Source organism: Chelonia mydas, chromosome 3 (assembly GCF_015237465.2).
Source record: "Chelonia mydas isolate rCheMyd1 chromosome 3, rCheMyd1.pri.v2, whole genome shotgun sequence".
NCBI classification, from domain to species: domain Eukaryota; kingdom Metazoa; phylum Chordata; order Testudines; family Cheloniidae; genus Chelonia; species Chelonia mydas.
The window spans coordinates 124,987,026-125,002,017 of NC_057851.1; the positions used below are offsets into that span (position 1 = coordinate 124,987,026).

Consider the following 14,992-nt stretch of genomic DNA (forward strand, 5'->3'; position numbering starts at 1 on the left):
GTAATTTGATAGTTGCATCAGGCTCACAACCACACATTCAGGGTTTATGAAATTTGCCAAAAGTTAAGATCTTCAGAGAAAAGCAAATACATTTCCAAGAGTAGGCGCTATTAGCTCAATTATTAGCTTTGTAGTTCAAGCTAATTTGGGGTATGATCAAAAAACTGCACGGTATGTTGGTGACATTGCAAAAAGAAAGGACTCCAGTTTATTCTTCATTAGTCAGAATTATATCAGGAGCAAAACTAATCCTTTATTCTGAAAAGCTAAATAAATCTGTGTTCAAGAAAATGCTAATTTTTTTTTTCAATCACCAAAGAATCTGTCTGGTATGAAAACTGTGTTCTTGCATCGCAACTTTGTTGCTATGAGTAATGATTTTTCAACCTGTTAGTAAGAACTGAAATGTGCTATCCTATATGCCACCCTGTTAAGAAGTGTTCATTGGGTGGCCTTTGAAGCCGATGACTGGGGTAGCACCGAGGTTGCAGTTAAAAAGTAGGTAGCATAGATTGCAGCTGCACAAAGCAATTTCTTTACACTGTGATACAGACCCTTTTCAGAAGTATTGGGACCTCCTCTCCCTACCAGGAAATATTCTTGTCTTAACTTGGTTTAGTGCACCTATTCTGTGTATAGTATTTGCCCATTTTTTATAAACCATAGAACAGATGCTGGCACAGATCCTTGGTTGGGGTAAGATGTCATAGCTCCCATTGGCTGCAATGGAGCAATTACAATTTACACTAGCTGAGCATCTGCCTCCTTCTATTTAGATTTCCTTTAGAGCGGACTGGTTCCCATGTGTGCTGCCTTTTCAAGTTTACATAATTCACTCTCTCAGAGCTTTAGAAAGACGTATTTTAGATAACTCAAGCAAATAGAACATCATAACTAAGAGTGGTTTACTTAGCATGTTTGTTGCTATGCAATGCTTTTACAGTTACATACAAAACATCAAATTCTTCCATTTAAAATGATTTTTTCCACTCTAAACAAAGCTCCACCTTTGCAGTGTCCATGCTTGGGAGGGGCACCACAGCGAGTTGGGGCATCTCTTTTTGAAACCCCAAGGGTAAACGAAGAAGTTCAGTTATCAAATAGAATTAGTTTTGGCATATAGGCTTCCAAACACAGCTGGATTAGAATGAAAATACCTTCAATCTGCCAGGCCTGAAGGCTACTGAAAAGCTCCCCCATCTCCATGACTTCAGTCAATGGAACTATACCTGGTAGTAAGTGTGGGCAGGATGACTATGCCTGGTAGTAACAGTTGGCACGATGAGACCTCATGTGTTTATTCTGGAGGCAAGAAGCTAAGGGAGTGTACACAACTGCAACAAATGTGTTGCCTATCACGGGGCATCCATGGCTTCTGGCATTCTTCACTGAGTACCTCTTCTGTTGCACTCCCATGTATATGCATCTCACAGTTTTACTACAACAAAGCATGGGAGAACCAGCCAACACCAGTTTGTTTCCCATGTTTTCTTTTCTATATAAGGGATTAGTCTTCAGTCACACATTTTCAAGTGCCAGAGAGAGGCTGAACATTAACTCTTTTCCCATGCACTGATCCTGCCCACAGCCCTGCAAAATTGAAGTGCAGGAATGGTTATTCATTAACTTTTCTTTGTAGCTACAGGAAGTAAATGTACTGTGTAAACATGTTTTATACAGAACAGACAACTGTTATGATCCGGCACTAAGGGAAGAAGCACAAGTCTTTGGAGCTGCAATGCCGCTCCAGAAACCCAAAGATGCAATCAGGCTAGTTATGTAAAATTAAACACACTAAGAACTGGCTTAGAAAAATTAGTGGTGGTATTTTTTTAAAATGCAGTTTGCTTTTATGTAATCAACGATCACTGAAAATAAACATTTTCTAAGCCTGTTTGTATCTGTAACAAATGCCAGAAAAATAATAAAATATAACCTATAGTCAGCATTAAGGAATCAGTCGAAGTTAGGAGCCTAAGTATCTCTGTGGATTTAGGCCTAAGTGTCCTTATAGTAGTCCCATTAAAGACCAAAGGGACTTGTGCTCCTACATCACTCAGGCACTTCTGAAAATACCATCCGAAGTGTACTCTAAGGTAGAATGCAACAGAAACACCTACAGTATGTTGTAGAAGAAAAAGGACCTTTTTAGAACATCCAGAACTGTTCAAAAAGAAAAGGAGGACTTGTGGCACCTTAGAGACTAACCAATTTATTTGAGCATAAGCTTTCATGAGCTACAGCTCACTTCATCGGATGCCGATGAAGTCTAAGGTGCCACAAGTCCTCCTTTTCTTTTTGCAAATACAGACTAACACGGCTGCTACTCTGAGAACTGTTCAAGAGGTTTCCTGTTCTCTCTTACTATGACAACTTTGATGCTGTTAAAAAGTTTTCCCAAAACTAGGATTAATGGCTGCTCCTCCCTATCTCTGCATCAGAAGATGGATCTCTACACTAGAAGGAAGGTTGGCACCCCCTTGTATGAACAGCTCCTCCCACCATAGTTGTAGCCTACATGGTGAGACAGAGAGGATACACTTTCTGCTGAAAATATGAAGGTATTTTCCCTTTGCCAGAAGACGTGGCCAGGCAAAATGTTTTGGCTGTTGCAATGGCCTATATGTAAGAGATTGGACTTTTCTGCCATCAGCTCTTCCTTGGGCTGCAAGCCAGTGTGTTTGCCAAGATGTCCCTAAATCAGAGCACAGGAGAGCATTGCCATGGTATGGGACTTGGGGACCTGGACTGGTATAACTGCTCTCACGAGCATAGTCCTTTAATGTGAGCTTCAAAACCATTAAGTCTGCAAGGCCACTGTCCAGTGGGGGTTAGGTGGAGCATCTCAAGTCCATGGGTACCCCCAACTACACAAGAAAAAAAAGATAATGAATGGATAACATTTGAGGGGTTCAGGTAGGTAGTGCTCTCCAGTCCACGTCCCTGAGGGATCATCAGATGTGGACCAATTCTCTAGCCACCATTCCACTCCCTCCATCTCCTTAGGCATTTCCAGTGGGGACTTGGGCTCCTCTTGCAGGGACCGAACTTGCAGAAGTTGGAGTGCCACAGGTTCTCCCTATCTGTTCTCACTGCTGGGGTTCCCTAGCCCTCAGCAGAGACTCAGAAGGCTTCAGGTGTTAGGGACAGCTCCCTCATGGCCCTGCTCTAGATAAGAAGGTGTATGCTTGGACAATTCGAGCACCCAGGAGGTGGAAGCTCTCAGGCCTACCAGTTTGCTGCAGAGGAACTTGACTTTTAGATAGAAGAGGTTTCCAGGGCCTAGGTTCTCCCTGCAAATGGGTAGAAAGCATTGCTAGAGTGCCGGATATATTTAATTATATTAAAAATCCCTTACATTAAGCTCTTAAAACGTGTTTTACTTTTTTATTTTTAATAACAATGGGTAAAAAAACAGCGGAAGTAAAAACAGCAATACCTGAGGCAGCCACCACTCTGCTGCCACAGGGCCTGCCTTGCTCTTAGTTAACGACAAATTTCCTGCTTCAGTTCCTTCTTTGTGGTCCTGGAGCAGGGGTGGGCAAACTTTTTGGCCCGAGGGCCACATCGGGGTGCGAAACTGTATGGAGGACCAGGTAAGGAAGGCTGTGCTTCCGCAAACAGCCTGGCCCCTACCCCCATCTGCCCCCTCCCACTTCCTACCCCCGACTGCCCCCCTCAGAACCTCCCCCTACCCCCCCCTTGTCCCCTGACCGTCCCCTCCCGGGACCCCCACCCATAACCACCCCCTGGGGCCCCGCACCTAACCCCCCCATTCCCCGCCCCCCCCGAACCTCTGTCCTATCCAACTGCCCCCTGTTCCCCTTCCCAACCAGCCCCCCCCAAACCTCCTCCCCAGCCAACTGGTCCCTGTCCCCTGACTGCCCCCCGGGACCCTGCCCCTTACCATATCCCTTACTATGCTGCTCAGAGCAGCATGTCTGGCAGCCGCGCAGCCTGGCCAGAGCTAGACATGCTGCTCCTCTGCACTGGAGGAGCGCGCAGCCGTGCTGCCTGCTCAGTGGCATAGCTGCGGGAGAGGGGGAAATAGTGGGGGAGGGGCTAGGGGCTAGACTCCCCGGTCAGGAGCTCAGGGGCCGGGTAGGATGGTCCCACGGGCTGGATATGGCCTGCAGGCCGTAGTTTGCGCACCTCTGTCCTGGAGTAATACATTGGGTTACTGCATGTGATTGTGTTGCCCTCTAATGGTTGGCCCAACTCTCTCTCATAGCTTGCTATTTACTCACAGCTGAAGGAGTTTCCCCTGACAAAGCCATTAGCAGCTTCTGCCGGGGATGCTCCAGATCACATGTTTGATTCCTGCTGATGTCTTTATGTAGGAGGCTAGGGTTGGTTAGCCTGAATCCTCATGTTTCAGCTTTCCCTGAAGTAATATTACTTGTTCAAAAGAACAAAATATAGGAAGGGGAGATATTATCTAACCTTTCCCCAGTGCACATCTTATGCATAATTAGTGTTAAGAGAGGGGGGTTACTAATTAGTTTTAATGGGAAGAATACTAATACCCTACAACATGTTGGATAGTTCGATGATGAGCGATGACAATTAGGCATGTTCATTAATTTTGGAGCAGTAGAAGGGATGTGGAGATGCAGTTTATTCTCACCCTGTTTGCAAAGAAAGAAAAAAAAATAGATGCAGCTGACCCTTCCGGATATAATGCACTTGTGTCAACATGGACTCTGCCCAAACATTGTTCTGCTGTGGAAGCAGCTGGATGCCCTGCCTTCTGGTTTATATAGTACCTACCCACACCCCCCCCCAAAAAAAAGAGAGAGTTGAGGGAAGAGGAGGGGAAAAGAGACAGGAGAGGAAGGTAAAATAAATTTGGCTGCCCTCCTAAAACATCAAGGCTTTCTAAACTGATAATGTCCTGTGAGTCCACCCTGTTACTGCGCTTTATGATTTTCTTGATGATTAGGGACCTGGATCAGGGGAGTAAGTCCCTCTACTTCACAGCCCCACTGACCATTAAAAGGAGGCCATGCTTACACTTTCTTTCAAAATATTTTTCTCCTCTGGGGTGGCGGGTAGAGGGGGATGAGAGGGACAATACGCGTCCTTGGAATCATCGATCCAGGGGATTACATTCAGTCTCTAATGTATGTTATTCCGTGTGTCATTTTAATGGGTGTGCTACCCCTGTAGTCGGGAAGATCTATTCCTCTCAAAAAATGAATAATAAATCTATCTCCAGGGAGGTGACTATGGAACAATTATAGAACTGATGACTATTAAATTGATAGCATTTCTGTGTCCTCTTGAGTATTATGCTGTAAAAGTAGACAGGGTGTTTTCTGGTTAAGAGTAATGGCCTATATACTATATGCAATGGCAGATGTGGTCCAGCACCTGCGCTCTGGAGCCAAGATTTACATAGCTGCTGCATAATTATCTTCCAGTTTGGTGTTAATTCCCATTCAGATTAATCAATGGTTGCTTGACATGTAGAATCACATTGTGAGCTTTAAAGCTTTGCCACCCAACATTTTCATTTATTTATTTATTTAAAATCCATTACTTGAACTAGAAATACTGGCCAATTTAACCTGCTTTGGACTGGGGGGGGCCTTAAGTCTGTCTTGTTGTTTGCGTGTGTACAAAGCGCATTGTTTTCGGCATGCTCCATATACCAGGTATATTAGCAGGGCCGGCTCCAGGGACCAGCGTTCCAAGCTGGTGCTTGGGGCGGCAGTTAGAAAGGGGCGGCAGTGTTTCCGCCGTGGCAATTCAGCGGCAGCTTCTCTGTTCCGCCTGCTTGTCCCTTTTTCCATCCGTGGCGGCAGTTTTTTTCACTGCTTCAGGCGGCAAAAACTGTAGAGCCGCCCCAATATATTAGATAGCATGGAAGTTGTTAAACTAGAGAAGATGGCAGACCCTTCACTAGAACTGAGCCACTATACTGAAGAAAGAGAGATGTTGGCAATCTCAGGAGAGAAGGCAAGAACTAAATGGGCATTGAGACTGAATTATTATCATGTATTACTTGCATTATAGTAGTAGTGATAAGAAGCCCCAAGTGAGATTATAAATAATAATCTGAACTGAATGGAAGATCACAGCCCCATTGTGCTAGGCACTGTACAAACTCAGGGTGGGAGGGGAAATGGAGGCATGGAGCTGAAATAGCTTGCCCAAGGTCACACAGGAGGTCAGTGGGATGGTCAGGAATAGAGCCGAGGTCTTTTAGCTCTCTGTCTAGTATCCTCTCCATCACCTTTCGCCCCTCAGCTTGTCCCTTCAGAACAGACTGAAGCACACTAGTGGGATGATTATACTGCAGCTTCTCAAGCTGTCCATTTTATGGACTTTAGTCAGCATCACACACTAGCACTAAATTACAGGAGAAGGGCTAAGTACATTGAAAATGAACTACTGAAAATGAGCAACGGAACAGCTGAAAATGAGGCAATACTTAAAAGAACATAAGAACATCCATTCTGGGTCAGACCTATAGTCCATCTAGCCCAGTATCCTGTCTTCTGGCAGTGGCCAGTGCTGGATGCTTCCAAGGGAATGAACAGAACAGGGCAATTATTGAGTGATCCATCCCCTGTTGTCCAGTGCCTGCTTCTGGCAGCTGGAGTTTTATGGACACCAGAGCACGGGGCTATGTCCCTGACCATCTTGGTTAATAGCTATTGATGGAGCTATCCTCCATGAACTTATCTAATTCTTTTTTGAACCCAGTTATACTTTTGACATTTCCAACATTCCCTGGCAACAAGTTCCAAAGTGTGTTGTTTGAAATAGCACTTTCTGTTGTTTGTTTTAAATCTGCTGCCTATTAATTTAATCGTGTGACCTCTTGTGCTTGTGTTGGGTGAAGGGGTAAATAACACTTCCCTCACAGTTAAAATGTATGGGGGACTGCAGAGGTGGAAAAGCAATTGCTTTCTAGTTGGTTTTGGCTTCCAAGGTTGTAACTAACGGTACAAAAACAAAAATTAATAATTATGATTCATATTCACTTATCGGTAGGATTTGATGGACTACTTCCCACATAGGAACAAAGTTGTCTCTTGGAAAAAGACAGCAAAATCTCCTCTCAGCAATATTATTTCCTTGATTAATGAAAAATAACTTTTGCATGGACTGTGCTAAAGTCCAGTTAAGGAACTTTGGTGGTATACTGCCGTATAGATACCGAGGACTATTTCATCTGCTTCCATGCAAAAGAAAACGGAAGGTGGAAAAATAAGGAAGTATGGCAATTGAGAGACATGGACAATGCTAGATATTGCTTCTGGAGGGAACCTGTAGGAACAAAGATCATGGTCCTCTGACCATGCCAAGGATCTGCAAGGAATCCAGTCCCCAGCCTGTGGATATTGGGGCAGGGGGACATACACTCAGAGGGATTGCCCCTTCATGCCACTCCCTGAGCCCCACTTCCTCCTAGCGGCATGGCTGACTTGGAAGCTGGGCTGCCGTTAGCTCTGTCTCAGGTGGCTAAATGCTATCCTCATCCACGAAAGGAGCAAAAGCACAGAGAATGAGTTAATACTGAAATTAGCAGCATAGCCTCCATGGGAAATTCTGCTTGGTTTGCTTGGAGATGATACTCCATAAAGTCGCCTTACCTCCTAACTCTGTCCTCTTCTGACTAGCTACTTTCCCCTGAAATCTGTGGATCCCTGTTTAGTATTTGCATGGAAGAGCGTTCACAGACTTGGTGGGAGGGAGGAGGTGCCTCCTTAGCTTGTGTGCTCCTCCTTTGCATGCTTACCACCCAGTCTGGCTTGGAGTTGTGCTGTTCTGATGCTTCCTGTTAAGAGCTGATGTAAGGAGCTTGTGATGGGGTATACAAACCCCACCCTGTGCCCAAAGGGGGTAAAAGGCAATACTTGGCCCAGGTAGTTCTGTCCCGACAGGCCTGCCAAGCATGTTCTGACTGGAGGAGCAGTTTAAAAGGAGCTCAGAAGCCCAGGCAAAGGGTGGTGGACAGGTTGCTGGAGAGAGGAATCCTTCTCTAGGAAGCCAGACAGAAGGTGGAGCCTAAGAGGAAACCACAGAGTAGGTAATGCCCTCAGGCAGTGCCTTCTCTAATCACCACCCACTCTGAGATCCAGCCGGTCTTGCAGGGAACCTTCTCATTTAGAACTTTGTTTGTAAAGCTATTGACTGTCTGGACTATAGAAGCCATTCCCCATACTGAAGGAGCACATAGGCAGAAAATAGCACAGGGTGGCAGACTTAGGCTCTCTATGAGGAGGAACCTGCTGGTGTTACTTACCAGCCTGGGGTCAGGAGCCAGGCAGTGTTACGATCCCTCTTTGACAGAGAGACATGGGGTTGGAGGTCAAGTGCACAACCACTAGGCCCTCCGAGCCCTGATGCACAGAGGAAGCCATCTGCAGTGCACAACAACAAGTTTTACTGGTACTGCAAAATGCAAGACCATTGCTGCATATTTTTGAGTGTCATCTACTGGCACCTTATCTATTAACTAACTATTTACCTATATACAGAGATGAAGCACTCCTGGAACACCCTTCATGTCTCCTAGCAGAGTGGCTAATCTAGCCCCATGTCTGTATCATATCATGACTTCACACAGGTGATGGAATTCAGAGTTTGGCTTCAGTTTGGATAAACGCCCAAAGACCTGGATGCCTACTGGAACCTCTTGAGTCTACAGAACCAGGCTGGGAATCTCACAAGAGCTTCCTCATAATCTGAACTAGCAATTTCACTCTCATTCTTGGCTAGATCTTGGCAGTGTGGAGTTGTGGTAAATGGGGCAACACTTCTGAACCTCAGAAAAGGTTGTACAAATTTGGAAAGGCTAGAAGACCGTGGAGGAAGGAACAGTGGTTTGCATTTCATCTGAACTACTTTTCCCCTATCGCTTAGACATCATGTGCACACTCTGTGGGCTCAGGTTGAAAGGGGATTAAAAGACATGGGTGACTGGAGGGCTAAGACCAAGTTTAGTTGCTGAGGGCCAGATCCTGCTGTCCCATTTTGCAGGAGATCATACACCTAACAGAACCACTGTGCTTGCACTGCATTAGGGCTGGGGAGCAGGACCAGATCTGCATGCTGCAATGTAGCAGCCCTTCTGCAGTGAGACAGGCAGAGAGGTTGTGGGTGCACTGGGACATGAGCAGTTGGTCCATGACAATGGAGATCCACTGGCCACATCTGGGTTCTGATTTGTACGACGGTGCAGCAACTACAGCCTCTGCAGTGGCTGTACTGGTGTTCTTTGCCTTGAAGAGGAGGATTCCATTTCCTCTTGCCTCTGACACAAGTCCTGTTTGCTCAGGATTTAGTACAGGGATACAGATTTTGGCCCCTGGACATTCCCTCTATTGTTTCCTCTCTAATATGTGAACAATATTGGTCCCCTCTATGTAAGCAATCAGACTCTTAAATTAAAAAAATGTCTCCATGACCTTTGTAAAGGTCTCTAAGGTAGGTTTGATTTCAGCCCAGCTTCTTGTACGCTGATAACTTGAATGGGCACTGGAGCTTGTCTACTTCTAATCTGCACTGATGCCCATCGAATCAGTTGGGGGTAGGGGGTGCCCTACCCTGTCCGGCACTGACATACCGCTCCATCCCATTCCTTCAGTGGAATGTTTGAACAAGAAACAATAACATGCTCTCAGGAATGGCAGGAGTAAAGTTTTACAAGGAGAACAGGTGTGCCTGCTTGAAAGATAAACTATTCCCCATGCAACAGTAAGATAAATGATCCAAATCTTGTGATTTAGTTAATGTTTCTCTCTTTAGCCTGCTGTGTACACAGCATCCTGCAGGTTAAGCTGCCGAGCACTGTATGCGTTTGTGTGCACAGAGCTATCATAGCCTGCAATATCCTTCCCTCACCTGGTGTCCTTAACTAAACAATTTTTAATCATTACACCTAATTAATCTGGTCTCTGAATTGTACAGTACAACAGTTACCTTCCTTTAAAAGAAAAATCATCTTCAACATTAAATAAAATCATTGGCTGTGACTTTAAGATCTTATTTCACAGCTACTTTGGGCTGTCACATTTCTCTGGATCAATATTTAAATTATGTCTGAATTTAGGCAAATGTTTTGGTTTAGCTGCCTTGAGAATTAGAGTGAATCCACCTTTCTCACCAAGGGGAAAATTCCTCCAGAAGCATCTTGCTCTTGTTTCCCTGCTTATTGCTTATCACTGTCAGGTTTAATGTTAGCAGGCTGGGGCGTTCCAGCTGCATTTGAATGAGTGAAAGAAAAGCCAGCTGGTGCTCTGGGCACTCTGTTATTCTGATTTTTATAACAGCATTTTGCTTTCAAAGACATTTATCTAATCTTATTAACTGGCTTTACCAAGAGGATTTCCTCAAAGATTTAATTCATTGAAAACAAATATACGGGGGAGGGGGTGGGGGAGGGCGGCTGTTGTATTTTCTGTTATTCTGCACAGAAGCACGTTTTTATGTAGGGATAAAATAATCAGATCTTCCATTGACTAACCACTGACACCTACAAACTGAGGACAAAATTCTAGGCTGCCCTGCATGAATGCTCTTGTCAGGAGACAGCTAGGGGGCCTCTTTTCCTCAGTGAACTCGTGCACAGACACTACAGAATGCAGACCTAGAGCAATCCCCTGCAGAGTTAGGTGGGAGGCCTGGCCCAGCACTCTGCAGTGTTCCACAGCCCCAAGGGACCACAGTCAGATGCCCTGGGAGTGTGGCCAGGCTCCTGGCCCCCCTCAACCCACTTGCTGACTTTGGCAGAAGCATTAGTGGGAGCTCACACTGATCCCTTTGGGAGCTGAAGCAAGATGTGCTATGACTCATATGGTTCCTCCCAGTCTTTCTGACCCATTATGCCCCATACAGGCCAAATGTCTTTGGGACTGTCCTCTGAGTCACTGCTGCTCTGTTCCACTACACTTCCTGCCTCACACTCACAGGAGCAGAATGTTGCCTTACACTGCGATTTTATGGCATGATATTAAACAAAAAGAAAGCATGATGTACACACATCTGCTAAAATGGCATCAGTAACAGACAATATACGCCCCTTGTGAATTTGTCAGTCTCCTAGAGTATCCACACCCCTTTACCTGGCTAAAAAAAAGAGAGAGGTTTATAAAGGTGTCATCGCAAACTTTGGGACAAAGTCTAGAGATTAACCTGATATCAGGCAGCAGAGAAATTAAAAAGGTTAACTTTAAAATCATCACCTGTTAAAGTATGAGTTAGTGGGTCCCGCTGGAAGCAAAGGACACTTCTTCCTCACTAAGCCTTTGTGTACATAGCCTCTAGTGCAAGATATCCCTGCATTATTGAGCTTTACAGAATCAAATATAAAACAGGGAGTAGTGCTTTACCAGAAAGCAGTTGTTAAGGAAAGAAACTGAGCCACATTGCAATGCTACTGGGAGATGTGTTCTCTCCTTGTCAATACAAGGCTAATACTATGGAGGCAATTTGCTCTGACTCTTTGGGAGTGGGGTGAGAGATTGTACTGCACACCCCTTAATAGTAATTCTTTGACAGGCCTTGTAAGGCGTTCCAACCAGACTTTGACTAGAAGGATAGTGGTCACAGCCTCAGGTGATGTGTCTAACAAGAGGGGAAAACTGAGGAGGGAAACATCTGGGTTCTGATCATGACTTCTGTTTCTTTCAAGGAACAGAAAAATAACAAAGCAGAGAAGAATATATCTAAGAATAACTGGAAAAATCTCTGTTGCACTTTTAGATCCTATGTATCTGAAAGAGGTGTCAGAGACTGTACCATCACCAGAGATTCGTAATTTTATAAGGCCAGAAGGAACTATTGTGATCATCTAGTATACCTCCTGTATAACACATGCCATAGGGCTTCCTGAATTAATTACTACTTCATGCCCAGTAGCTGTGGTTGAACCAGAGCATATTGTTTTACTCTTGATTTAAAAATTTCCAGTGATGGACAATCCACCACAAATCCTTGGAAACTTGTTCCAGTCGTTAATTACCCTCCCTGTAAAAACTTTGGCAAGCTCTGATTTATTTCCCATAAACGCACGTTGATGATCCTAGATGTAGCATTTTGGAAAGATCCCCTCCTCGCACTGCTGATCAGGACATTAGAACAAGCACACTAGATACAGCTCCTGAAGAATCCATTTTAGCTGGAATACAAGACTCAACTTCTCCTAGGGCTGGACACTTTGTGAGTGTTTAATCAGTACATGTGTAGACATCATCCAGGATGGATGTATACAACAAAGATACAGGGTTTGCATCTTAAAACTAAGTCCTAGTGTATTAATTCTAGGTTGTCTGTCACCTGGGAAACACCACCAGAATGGCCCTGCCATAAAGCCATCAGCAGGAGTCTCTGTGTCAGGTAGATTGGAAGAAACATGACAGTTGAATGGCTCATTTACTTTCTATATGAAGTATTGTGAAAATGGAGATTTGGAGTGGGTGCATGTTTCAATGGGAGCATGTCTCTATGGCTGCAAGATAGTCTGAATAATTCAAGTTCCTTTGTGGTCAACTGCATAGGCCTAGTACACAGAGACAGGCAAACCTTTTCAATCTTGTACAGTCCTTTCTTAACCTAGCACAGGGCACACACAGGATATAGTTCCAACTTCCCCCCTTCTGGTGATTTACCTTAAAAGATTAATTTAAATAACAACAAAACTTAAACCTTCTCCTAAGCTGTTCCCAGGGTTTCACCTCCAGAGTATGGGCACCAACATCTCCTTAATTCCCTCTGCTGTAGAGAGACTTTCAGCCTTCTATACTTATATTATCCAGGTCTGAAATAGTTAACACAAATTTCTCTTCTGCCTTCATTTTTCTTCCTCTTTGTCTTTGTATTCCACCCTGCTCACTAGCCAGCAGCCAAGCTTATCACCTCTGCAGCACATGGCATGGTCTCCACCGGAGGGAGCTAGAGTCATGTAATCATTACTGATTTTAAATTTGGATCTCCCATATTGTGTCATGACTTGATACTCTCATGGCCCGACCAACCTACTGGGAACAATTCACTTTACTCCTTTTGAGTGGTTTGTATGAAGCAAAATATAGCGACTATAGGGAATGCTCACTCTGCAAGCTAGCTAACCAGCCAACACACATATCAGGACGAGTAATAACAAATAGAAGAGATGGTTGTTGCCAGCAATTTTCTGGGCTGGTAGACTGGTGACGTTGCTCCCATTGTTTATATCTAGTCTTCAGCTGAAACAGATTTGCTTGATCACTTGCAACTAGTGCTGCTCAGAAACCAGGAGTGCCCCATAAATCATTGCACCAGTTCCTGCAGCAACTCCCTTGAAGTGCCAGAGGCCATGGTATTATGGGAAATAGAATGCCTCTGAAGAGAACCGTTTGTGAGTGACTGAAATTGGGGCTATGATATGAAAAAGGGTTCAGCTCTACTGAATTAGCATCTATCGTCAGGATTGTCCCTTATAGATCTCTCTGATAGTATAAGAAAGCTTTCATTTGCACTTTGGGTGCTAGTCCTGCTTAAATTCCCTTTGTGGTATTTCACCTAGCCACTTGTGGGATGATACTATCACCCATCTTTCCATATCCTATCTATCTACCCATCCAATGATCCATCTATCCATCCAGCCACACCATGGTATCTGACTGTGGTATCTGCCCCAATAAGAACTACAGGCCCTATTTTATTAAAGAGCCTGTCTCTCACCCTATACCCCATCACAGCTGGGACACCACAGATGTTGGTTCCTAGGAGTGAACACTTCTGGATGGGCAGCAAAGCTTTATTTAGTGAAGGGCCCTTATCTTGGCAACCTGCATCTGACTGTCCATCCAAGCCTGGTCACCAAGGAATGACGTAAGATGCCTTGATTGGATCAGGCATTTGACAATATGGTGCAATGCCTGACACCATGAGGGCCATTTGGATGCAGCCATGTTCTGAAATTGAGACATACTGGGGATATCTTTTTTGTGTAGCATAACGTTTTTTGTGTGTGCGCAGGCGTGTCTTTTACATTTTGTAAGGAGCTCAGATGCTAAAGTTCTAGGCATAAAAAAAATCTCCACATAAAATAATAAGGACACAATTTCTGAATTTAGGCTGCCTTTTTTGTGCATGTTCTCTGAAGGGTTTTCTCTCCTGAGTATAAAGTGTTGATTTTTAAAAAATCAACATGTACTATAAATGGCAACTTGTTATGGATGTAAATATTAATTATACATTGAAATTCTGGAACTGTTTTTACTAGAAGCTTGTTAGCTTGTTAATTATCATAATTATCATACAAGGGGAAGGGGAAGAGAGAGAGGGAGACTGATTAGTGTTGGTAATTTGCCTCGTCTTTTCTGTGTTGTTACCATTTTCATTTTGGGAAAATTAATTCTGTGAAATTATCACTAGAGCTCTGTTTGCCCCAGGACACATCTGTATTAGGCGGTATTGTTCTGACAGAATGCAGACTTAATTCATGCTTGGCACCTCTCCTGTCTTTCTCTATGTTGCCATTTTTGGGTCTGACACAGTTGGGCAATGCCACATTGCACACTATTCTTCCTTTAAAATAATGAGGTGTTACTGTCGCGGGGCTGATACACCCGTCACCCTTTGGGGGTGGGGGCTTTCCAGCCCCGTGGTTGTGTCTGTAGGGCAGACATTGTCCATCTCTGGGATTCTCTGGTCTCTCCACTCTCCGGTCCGTCCCAAGCCAGTGTGTTGGGGTCCGTCTCCGACTGGCTGGCCTCTGCGTCTAGGAGTGCAGGCAGTCCTCTCTCAGGAGCTAGTGATACATCTCCTTCCCCGCCAGTGATCAGCCCAGACTGAGCTGCTCAGCTGGCTTTTATACCCTGCTTCCAGCTGGAGCATGCCCAGCAGAGCCAGGGGTGTGTGGCCTCCTCGGCTAAGAGAGAAGGGTTAACCCCTGCTGTAGCAGTGCAGGGCAGATACACCCTGTCACAGTTATGCATAGGGATGGGCAATTGGTGCTCACGGAACCTCTGGCAAGCGCAACCTGATGGAGAAA

General features: G+C 44.7%; 1 long non-coding RNA gene across 1 annotated transcript; it reads right to left on the reverse strand.

The window, feature by feature from the left end:
* LOC122464828 lies at nucleotides 1-3,296 on the reverse strand. The gene is made up of 3 exons (XR_006289220.1): nucleotides 3,233-3,296; nucleotides 2,799-2,867; nucleotides 1-1,590 (listed from the first exon to the last, which is right to left on the reverse strand). It is a non-coding gene; the product is annotated as an uncharacterized LOC122464828 (long non-coding RNA).
* Nucleotides 3,297-14,992: the final 11,696 nt, after the last annotated feature.